Source organism: Eptesicus fuscus, chromosome 19 (genome assembly GCF_027574615.1).
Source record: "Eptesicus fuscus isolate TK198812 chromosome 19, DD_ASM_mEF_20220401, whole genome shotgun sequence".
NCBI lineage: Eukaryota > Metazoa > Chordata > Mammalia > Chiroptera > Vespertilionidae > Eptesicus > Eptesicus fuscus.
Window position 1 is genome coordinate 50624422 of NC_072491.1, and position 10722 is coordinate 50635143.

Below are 10722 nucleotides of genomic sequence, written 5' to 3' on the forward strand. Positions count from 1 at the left end.
TCCACCTCCATCCCTGCTTGCTCCCGTTCCTTGCTAGCTGTCCCCCCGAAGGCATTAACTTGTGGGCGCTTTGGAGAGCGGTTCCCAGGATTACCGGGAGGGAGGGGTCCGTAGATTGTCTGGGTAGGTTTCAAGGAGGGAAGATGCTCTCGCTGTCCGTCTGCCCGCCCACAGCCAACACGCCTGAGAAGGGCTGCACCCGTGCGTCTGCCCGGCAGCCAGACTTCCCTCTTGGGTCACTGGTCACTCCCAGGTGGAAGCTCCGGGAGACCCAGGTGTGAGCTGTCAGGTGACACAGCCTGGCATCGGCTCTGACACAGGTGTGAGCTGGGCGCCCTTCACACCTGCTGGGCTCTCACTAGGGAGCTAACGGCCAGCGCTTTGCTGCGGGGCCTGGCTGGTCTGGGGGTGCAGACAGCAGACGCCGTGTGCTTAGAGCTAACAGGGCCCAGTGCTGCGGGGCCTGGCCGGTCCCGGGGTGCAGACAGCAGACGCCGTGTGCTTAGAGCTATCAGGGCCCAGTGTGCGGGGCCTGGCCGGTCCCGGGGTGCAGACAGCAGACGCCCTGTGCTTAGAGCTAACAGGGCCCAGTGTGCGGGGCCTGGCCGGTCCCGGGGTGCAGACAGCAGACGCCGTGTGCTTAGAGCTAACAGGGCCAGTGTGTGAGGCCTGGCCGGTCCCGGGGTGCAGACAGACGCCATGTGCTAAGAGCTAACAGCTAACAGGGCCAGCGCTTCGTGGGCCTGAAGTTAACATAGAGCTCAATTGAATTTGAAAAAGTTGAGCCCCACTCATTTTAGAGAACTGAGACCAGATGACACGAGGATTTGCCATAGCAACGTGCTCAGGGTCCGAGTTAGAATCCGAGGCTGCAGCTTCTTCCTAACCACGGCCGCCCCGTGGGCTGGGTGGCTGTGGCAGCGGGACCCGGGGAGGACAGGTCCAAGCCCAGGGAGCGCGTCCTCCTCAGGACTTCGGCCGAGGTTAGGGAGAGCGGAGCAGGTCGGGAGGAGCCACCTTGGACTTGCTGAGCAGGAGGGGGGGCGGAGGGGTCCAGGCAGAGGTGCCGGGAGGGCACCTAGGTTTCAGGAAGGGAGGACTGGTCAGCCAGGAGGGTCCCCCAGAGGTGGCAGCGGACACTGTAGGAGGAAGGGGTCACTGCAGGAGGCGGAAGGAGCAGATGGAGATAAAGCTCCTCCCGGGAAGGTCCGGCCACTGGGAGGGTCTCCAGGGAGCTCGGCAGGTATGAAATCAACGGAAAGCAGTGACCAAGAGCAGTTTTACTCCAGGAACTGGCCTCTTGACCTCTCAGAATAAGATGGGGTTATGAACCCTAAACCCATCTGACTGGGAGAAACAATCTGGGGGCGATGCGAGCGGTGTGGGGTCCCCTGGAAGCTCACCCCGGCAGAGGCAGGCACCCCGGGCTTCCGGAGGGAGGACACCTCTCTGTGGTGTGATGTGTTTCACCGCCTCGCGCAAGCGGCAGACGCGGCGCCTGCGGCTGTTCCCGGGCCTGGCGGTGCTTCCTGCTGGCCCGGCCCTGGGCGCTGCTCTGCCTCGTACCCAGCGACTCTGGCTGCGCTGCCACTGAGCAAACAGTGCTCCGGCCGGAAGCACTTCACAGGGCGGGATTGCTCCTCCAATATTTACCGATCTGCCGGGGACTCAGGCCGAGGTGCTCACGCCGCTCACACACACGGGCCCCTGGGCACGAGCTCTGAGCCCAGGCTGAGTGGCTGGTGGCACAGGGCATGCAACGCTGAGGGAGCAACTGCTATAAAGTAATTCACCAGGTAACACCGTGGGGGCCCTTTCCACAGGCATTGGTTCCACCTGCAGCCGCAGGGGAGGGAGGGGCCGCTCACCGAGCCCACCCGCTCTCCTCCACGCGTGACGCTGTCCTCCACGCGTGATGCTGTCCTCCACGCGTGACGGCCAGGGTGGGTGGCTTTGCTCCTCCGCCTCCTCCAGCTGTATCGGCAGAGGTGGCAAGCACGAGTCTGTTAAAGATCTCGAACCTTCTAAAGATCCAGATCTTGTCATTTTAGACTCCGACTCCTTCGCTTGCTCCATAGAAAGTGGAGAGGACTTGTCACTAGAAGAACACGCCTGCGCCACCGGGAAGGGCCGCTTCCTGTTTTTGGAACTCATGGAGGCAGAACACATGGTGAGGAGGGCCGGAGGCAGCAGTCCTGCCTTCACTGTTCTCACTGATTCCTGCTCGTGAGCATTTAGGCGAGTTACTGTGGCGCAGCCCCAGGGCCGGCCTCCCGTGCTGGGAGCGGGTACAGCAGGATCAAGCAGACACAGCCCCATCTCGGTGCACGCGCGTCACCAGAGGAGACGGGCAAGTGAAAAACGCCACGCAGGGCTGCCGCCTTAGGCGCTGTGGGGTCCGTCCGTCCGGGCAGCTGTCTGGGGTGGGGTACCCTGTGCCACCTGTGGGATCCGGCCAGTTTCTCTGCTGCTCAGGTCGCTGGTAGGGTGGTGGGAAGATCCGGTTAAATGATAACCACAAATCGCTCGCATGCAGTCCACGTGTCTGATGGTGTTTTAAGCTCCTTGTGACAAGTTTTTGAATCATTTTGCTCACGCTGTGCTGTGTCCCCAGTGCCTGGAGCCACGCCCCACACGAGGCAGGCATGGTTACACACTTGTTGGCTCAATGGCTGGAACAGTGAAGAGAATCACGGTGGGGAAAAGAGACCACAGAGGAGACACACGTAAACTGCCAAAAGATTCCTAGGTTGCTGGATGGAGCCTGGTAACCTGGATGTCACAAAGTGCAGCTTTTGGAGTGAGAATCTAAGCCAAAAACCAAGCGTTAGTGCTCAGAAATGGAAATCCTGTCATCCTCAAGGGAAGGAGTCGGATGCGTTCCTGTCTGTCCCCACTGGAGGGAGCCTGTCCCTTCGCTTGAACCAGCCGGTCCCCAGCCAGCCCACCCCGCCTCACCAGGCCATGCTCCTGGGGAAGCTGCTGGGGCCACGGCCCACTCTCTCTGGCTTTGAAGATGTTTTTAAAAAAGGCTCAGATCAAATCAATGGTAGCCAGAATACATCATCGAAATGTAATTCATGTAGTCTTTCCAAAGAAATATTAAAGGAAATCATTTTTATTTCATTAACTTCAAAAGAACTCAATCTGTTGCCCACAGGCAGTATGTCTGCACGTTTTTAATCTTCGGGCTCTCGAATCTCAGTGCTCAGAAAATCACTGGAAATGCCATTCTTTGGTTGTTTTGGAAATTAAAGTTGGCCAGCTTTCCTTTTTTTGCACATTTTCTTGCATGCTTGAGCCAGATAGTCTAAATCAAACGTCTTTGTATCTGACATGCGTGGGTGGGGTTAGTAATGTGTAAGTGGTCACGATCACACCGTGTTGGGCACACGCGGACACGATGGACGAGAGGCATGCATGGAGCGGGGGTCCTGGGCAGAGTTGCGTGCTGTTGGTCATGTGTGAACATAGATGCTGTGTGGAGTTCCTCATGTTCGGAATCGCAGTGGCTTGGAGCTTGGAGCACAGGCCACTCACTGGTGTGAGCTGCAGGCCAGTGGCCCCTGGGACCCAGGCGCGTGCTCGGGGACCTGTGGCCCAGGAGACAGACGCCGTCCCTCCTGGAAAGGCAGTTTGCTCCCCGCGGCCGAAGCTGTGGAGGTGCAGCATAGTCCTGGGAGGGCCCCTTTCCCTAGCAACCAGTCGGCCCGTCCCCTCAGTGCCACGGGAACTGTCAGGTGAGGCGTGACTCGGGCTGTGGGGTTTCACAGCCTTTGGGCACTCCGTGGCATGTGTGCGTGTGTGCATACATGTGCGTGTGTGCACACCTGTGCGCGCCTATAGATAGGTCGTTGGCTATTCGGTCAGTGTTCAGCTGACTGGTCTGACTAAGCCTCCAAATCCCCTTAAGTGGAGAAGGCTGGCCCTCAGCTGTCACACTGTTGTCAGACGAAAGTGACCACCGTGCCCTGCCAGGCCTGGCCCTGCTGCCTCCCGCCCTGTGGCGCCGCCACCTGGGTGGTGACCTGAAAGTCACGGCTCACTGCTCACTCTCAGATCAGCAACCAAAGCTCTGAGTCCAGCCGTGGGACCCTGAGTGCCCAGGAGCCCAGAGCTCAGCCGCAGGCTCCTATGCTGTGCGTGGCTTCCTCGGGGGCCAGGTGGGTAGCGACGGGATTTCAGGAGCTGGTCATGCTCATCAGTGAACAGTTCCCTTCTCCGAGTCGCTGGAGGGCAGCTCACCCACAGGACAGCTGAGCACAGGGAAGCAGCTGCTCGTGGGCCAGGCCCGGGACAGTCACCGCACTGCGTGAGGCCTGCAGACTCTCAGGCCAGGCCCGGGTGGTCAGCACTGCGTGGGGCCTGCAGACTCTCAGGCCAGGCCCGGGTGGTCACGCACTGCGTGGGGCCTGCAGACTCTCAGGCCAGGCCCGGGTGGTCAGCACTGCGTGGGGCCTGCAGACTCTCAGGCCAGGCCCGGGTGGTCAGCACTGCGTGGGGCCTGCAGACTCTCAGGCCAGGCCCGGGTGGTCAGCACTGCGTGGGGCCTGCAGACTCTCAGGCCAGGCCCGGGTGGTCAGCACTGCGTGGGGCCTGCAGACTCTCAGGCCAGGCCCGGGTGGTCAGCACTGCGTGGGGCCTGCAGACTCTCAGGCCAGGCCCGGGTGGTCAGCACTGCGTGGGGCCTGCAGAGGTGGTCAGCACTGCGTGGGGCCTGCAGACTCTCAGGCCAGGCCCAGGCGGTCAGCACTGCGTGGGGCCTGCAGACTCTCAGGCCAGGCCCAGGCGGTCAGCACTGCGTGGGGCCTGCAGAGATGGTCAGCACTGCGTGGGGCCTGCAGAGGTGGTCAGCACTGCGTGGGGCCTGCAGACTCGCGGGTGGGCCCGGGTGGTCAGCACTGCGTGGGGCCTGCAGACTCAGGGCGGGGCCCGGGTGGTCAGCACTGCGTGGGGCCTGCAGACTCAGGGCGGGGCCCGGGTGGTCAGCACTGCAGGGGGCCTGCAGAGGTGGTCAGCACTGCGTGGGGCCTGCAGACTCAGGGCGGGGCCCGGGTGGTCAGCACTGCAGGGGGCCTGCCAGATCAACAGCCAGGAGCCCTGCGGCTGGGCTGAGGGGTCACGTCTGTGACAAAGCCCGCCCACTGTGCAGGGAGTTCAGTCTCAGACAGGGGCCTGCAGCCGGAGCAGCGGGGACACCCTCCATCATTCTCTGAAGCTCCAGGAGGAGCCGATCCCACAGACAGACCCTGAGGTGAGACCCAGGCTCCGCTCTGGAAGCCTGGTCCCCTCCCGTGTCGCTCACGTGCCCACCACGTGTCTCCATCCTGTACCAACGACGTGACATCATGGTATAACACACCGTTGTGACAAAGATGCAGAAATGAACGTTTTATAATAAAAATCCCGACAAAGTGGCTCTTTGGGCAGGAGTGGCCTTCACACGACATTCCCCAGGGAGGACCAGGACGGGGCGCTGGCTTTGCTGACGTGTCCACACAGTTCCGGCTCCTTCCAGCAGCTTCGAACCTCGCCTCCTCCGCGGCCTGGGGAGGTGGGTGCTGGTGCAGACGGGGGCCCACAGTCCCGTCCTCCCTCCCGTGGAGAGTAACCCACAAACTCCAGAAAGCCTCTCTTCCCTGTTCAGGGGCCGTTAGGTACGTGGCGCGTGCTGATGCCAGGGACCCGTGGCGGCGGGAAAGGGCTCCACGAAGGGCTTGGGCTCCAGCGACCAGCACGGCCCGGTGCTCCTCACTCCAGCGGACGTCGTTCTCGCTGTGGACACGAAGGACGATGCGTGAAACCGTTATTCTAAACAAACACAGGAAAATCATCATCAACTTTCTGTAAGGACAGGAAATGTATGTATCAGGGAAATGTGTGGAAAACACTATAGTTTCCAAAATAATTAAGAAGTGGTGTTTTTTTCTCTTGGGAGGAATCCCAGATCTCCGCTTTGGCCTATAAATAAACAAAAGGGCCTTTTCTTGCCTGTGCATGCGCACAGGGCGGGGAGCAGGAGGGAGCCGGAGCAGAGCCTGCACCAGGCCGGGCTTCCCTCCCGGGGGCTCGGGAAGGCAGGTTGGGGACCCCATCACCTCCTTCATCGTCGCAGGAAGCCAGGCGCCTGGCAGGCGCGGCAGGTGACCAAGGACCTGCCAGCCGTCCCTGTGCCTGCTGGAGCCAGACCTCGCCCATCCTGACCCAGGAACAGGGCGTGGGCCCAGAGCCGGGAATGAGGAGAAGGCAGCACGAGGGCTCCTCTCAGCTGACCCCGTATTCGGCCAGTGGGCCAGGAGCACCCCCAGGACGGCACTCCCGAGGGGCGTAGAGCATCCTGGGATGTCGCAGGATGGCGAGCACGCCGTCCCTGAGTTCCTGCTGTGTGTGGAGAGGACACTGGAGTGGAGGGTGGGTCGGGATAGGACCGCCAAGAAAAAGGCCGAGGAGCAAGGTGTTGCTGACCTGCCGTCAGAGAAGGGGCCTGTTTAAGCCAGTCCTGTGTTTGGCTGAGTGAAGTGCAGGTTTGGAGCCAGAGCCGAATGGTGCGGAACCGAGAGAGGCTCCCAGACATCGCTTCTCTCCAGCCACCAGAGGTCCTCCTTCTCCGTCCCTCTCCACCCCTCAGAAGAGCGCACCCAGCCTCCACCCACTTAAACGGCCAGAGTACCTTGGCCGTGTGAGTCCGAGGGTGACAAGTCTTGGGCAGCCGTGGTCGCCTTCGTGTGCAGCAGGCTCAGGGCAGGGCGGCCCCGGGGGCAGGGTGGGCGGCTGACCCGCTCGCCGTGGTGCAGGAAAATAAAGAGGGGGCTGCCCCACTTCACGGTTCCCTCCCAGAGCCGCTGAAGGCCCAGCGTCCGAGCCCCTGAGCGGGGATCGGCAGAACCCGTATTCGAATCGCTGTGCAGCTCCTAGGAATACGCAGGACAGACTCCCCTCTGACCCGCATTCCCCCTCCCGTGTGTGGGGAGCGCGGTGTCCTGCGGGCCCGCGGCCTTTCTCCTCCTCTCCCTCCTGGGCCTCCTGGCTCCCCGCGCAGAGCACAGGCCGCAGGAGCAGGCGCCGGCCCAGGGCCCGGCTCTCCGTGGGCCGTCGATGTTGAGGCAATCGTCCTGTCCATGCGGCCCCGAAAGGCCCTTGGGCAACCGTGGTGTGCGGTGTCCCAGTGGCCTCTCCCCTAGCTGGCCTCTCACACTGTCCCCAGCGAGCCCCGTGCTGACCCAGGGCCTCCACGGCTCCCTGCCCACGGAGGCTCTAGGCCACGGCACCAGGGCGTCGCTTTGGGGCTTCAGGACTGCGTGCAGGGGCAATCTGTTCATCTGGTTCGGCCCATGTGAGGTTTTAAAGCCAAATTTAAATGAGGCTTAGAATAAACCCTTTTAGTTGAAGGACATGTCTTATTTTTCTTCTTTGGCTGATAAAAGACTTGCTGTAGAAAACAAAATGGAAAATAAAATATTATTTTTTTTTGGGGGGGGGCGGGGAATGACCACGTTTAACCCAGATATTAGCTAGGACCTCCTTGTAGTTTGAGAAAACAGTTCAAGATTTTAATTGTTTTCAGACCAAACTGAAATCACTGCTACTCTCCTGGCGCTCTTTCCCACAGCTAGTCCAATCTTACAACAACGCCGCGTGAGGTTCAGCCGGACTTCCCTCTGCAGACTGTTTCATTCAGCACCCCCGTATAAACAAGTCTGAAATGTAGGCACATCCAGAGAAAAGTGAGAAGCATGGTTAAGGGGTAGGAAACCATGTTATATAGAGAAGGTTCTGGAATTTATTACCTTCTTCCAGGAAAAAATAACACATACCTAAAAGGAAAATGTTAGCTGTCTTAACATATTTGGAAGACAACCAGGCTTATTTTGTTTGGATCAGGGACACATAATCATATCTAATAACTAGGAGTTGTAGAAAATGAGTTTGACGCAGTATAAGGAAAATCATCCTAGCCACTGGTATCTTCTAGAAACACAATCCAGTGCCAAAGAAAGCTTCCTTACCCTTAAATCGTTCAAGCTGCAAATATTTGTTGTGCTAAGTTCCAGGCATTGTCCTAACACTGGAATGTAGCCAGGAAAAACTCATTCCAGGCCTGATGGCCACGTATCTGGGCTCGTGTAGGATGTCTTAGAATCTGAACAGGACCGTGAAATTGTTATTTCTATAGGATTTTTCCTATTCTAAAATGTGACACTTTCATTCACTTGAAGAAAATAATCACAACAAACCTAGTTATCATTCACCGTTATAACTAGTAGTTTTGGGACAGTGATTTCCCCCGGAGCTGATGAACTGTGTTGTAGTGAACAGGTGTCCATCAGTTCTGGGCTCTGGGCTCAGCGAGCCCCCGAGAAGGCAGCCATGCTAACCATGCCAACGTTTCCTCTCGCGGTCGCCGACAGGCCGGCCCTTTTCAGTGGGTCCAGTCAGTCAAGATGGGTCACTCTCACCTTTCTCTTCAAACCCAGTAGCTCTCCTCCGGAACTGTGTGCACTGGCCCCTGCAGTAATGTGCCTTCCGTATCTTCATTGCGATCCGTGGAGGAAGTGTTCACAGGACAGGAGTAGATACAGCGTGTTCCTGCCAACTTTCCATCACGCCACCAGGCATGCGGGTGCCGGGAGCGGCCGGGCGAGCTGCGGCATCCCCCATGCGGGCTTACACTCCCGGCACAGATGCTTGAAAGACATTAGAATTGGCTTATGAGCAGCAAGGCACTGTGTTTGCAGCAGGCTCTATTCTGCTCATTACAAAAGAATGATTTGTGCCCTAGCTGGTGTGGCTCACTGGGTAGAGCCTCATCAGCCTGTGGACTGAGGGTCCCAGGTTTGATTCCGGCCAAGGGCACATGCCCGGGTTGCAGGCTTGATCCCCAGTAGGGGGCGTGCAGGAGGCAGCCGATCAATGATTCTCTCATCATTGATGTTCCTCTCTCTCTCTCTCCCTCTCTCTCTCTCTCTCCTCTCTCTCTCTCGCCCTTCCTCTCTGAAATCAATAAAAAAATATATATTTAAAAGTATGATTTGTTATTAAGATACTTTGATTTCTTAGAGAGCACCACTTCACTTCCTATATGCTCACAAACAATATTCAAAAATTTATTGTAACAGTGTTCCACAATCTAAATTTACTTAAAAAAATTAGCCCTGGCCCATGTAGCTCAGTTGGTAGGGCGTCCTCCTGTGCACTGAAAAGTTGCCTGTTCGATTCCTGGTCAGGGCACATGCTCGGGTTGTGGGCTCAATCCCCAGTAGGGGGCGGGCAGGAGGCAGCCAACTGACGTTTCACTCTCACATAGATATTTCTCTCTCTCCCTCTCCCCTTCCTTTTTCTCTAAAAATCAAGTTTTTAAAATCTTAAAAAATAAAGAACATCTAGAATCTTTTATCACTTGAGCTAACTTTCTCCAGTGTCTCTAGGGGTGAAATTATTTTCCTGAGTGACTTTTCTTTTACTACATTTCCTCTAATTAAAAATTTCTATTAAGAATATACTTTAACATGTATCTAATCTGGAATTTAAAAGAATTCCTTATTTTAACTATGGTATAGCATGTTGCTTTTATTGAATTGATCTTTAAAAAACATATTCTTACTGATTTCAGAGAGGAAGGTAGAGAAAGATAGAATCATCAGTGATGAGAGAGAAACATTGATAGGCTGCCTCCTGCACACCCCCTACAAACGATGCTCAACCACTGAGCACACAATTCCGGACTTGAATTGATATTTTAAATACTAAAAAATACTTATAGAAATACAAAATAAAATTATGATAAATCTCAAACATATTAAAGACTTTTTAAAAATTATTAAAAGATAGAGAATTATCTTATGCCACTAGATTCTTTCCATCATTCCCATGGAGGTTTTATTAGTCACTGAATAAATTTTTCTATTTAAAACTAGGTTTCCATGGTCAAGTATTATATTGTTAACTCTCTCCATGAAGTCTCTAGAAATGAAGCTCAAAGAAAACCCAGACACATTTGCTAAGCCCACACAGTCTCCTCAGCAGTCTAGGTCAGTAAGTTATCCTTTGGGACATGTCTCCTTTTTATTTTTATTTTAAAACAGCCTATATAATAAAGAGGTAATATGCAAATTGACCATCACTCCAACACACAAGATGGCCACCCCCATGTGGTCAAAGATGGCCACCCCCATGTGGACACAAGATGGCCACCACAAGATGGCCAGCAGGGGAGGGCAGTGGGTGACCAGGCCAGCAGAGGAGGGCAGTTGGGGGGGGGGCCCAGGCCTGCAGGGGAGGGTAGTTGTGGGCAATCAAGCCAGCAGGGGAGGACAGTTGGGAGAGACCAGTCCTGCAGGGGAGGGCAGTTGGGGGGGACCAGGCCTACAGGGCAGACAGCTAGGGGCAACCAGGCCTGCAGGGGAGGGAAGTTAGGGGCAATCGGGCCAGCAGGGGAGCAGTTAGGTATTGATCAGGCTGGCAGGGGAGTGGTTAGGGGGTGATCAGGCTGGCAGGCAGGCAAGTGGTTGGGAGCCACCATGTGATCAGGCCTAAATGGGCAGTTGGACATCCCTCCAGGGGTCCCAGATTGGAGAGGGTGCAGGCTGGGCTGAGGGACACCCCCCATCCCCCGTGAATGTATTTCATGTACCGGGCCTCTAGTAGTTTTATAAGCTTTAATAAGAATAAGATAGTGTCTTTCGGCTTCTTGAACACTGTTTTCCAATCATGGACTGCTGTGTA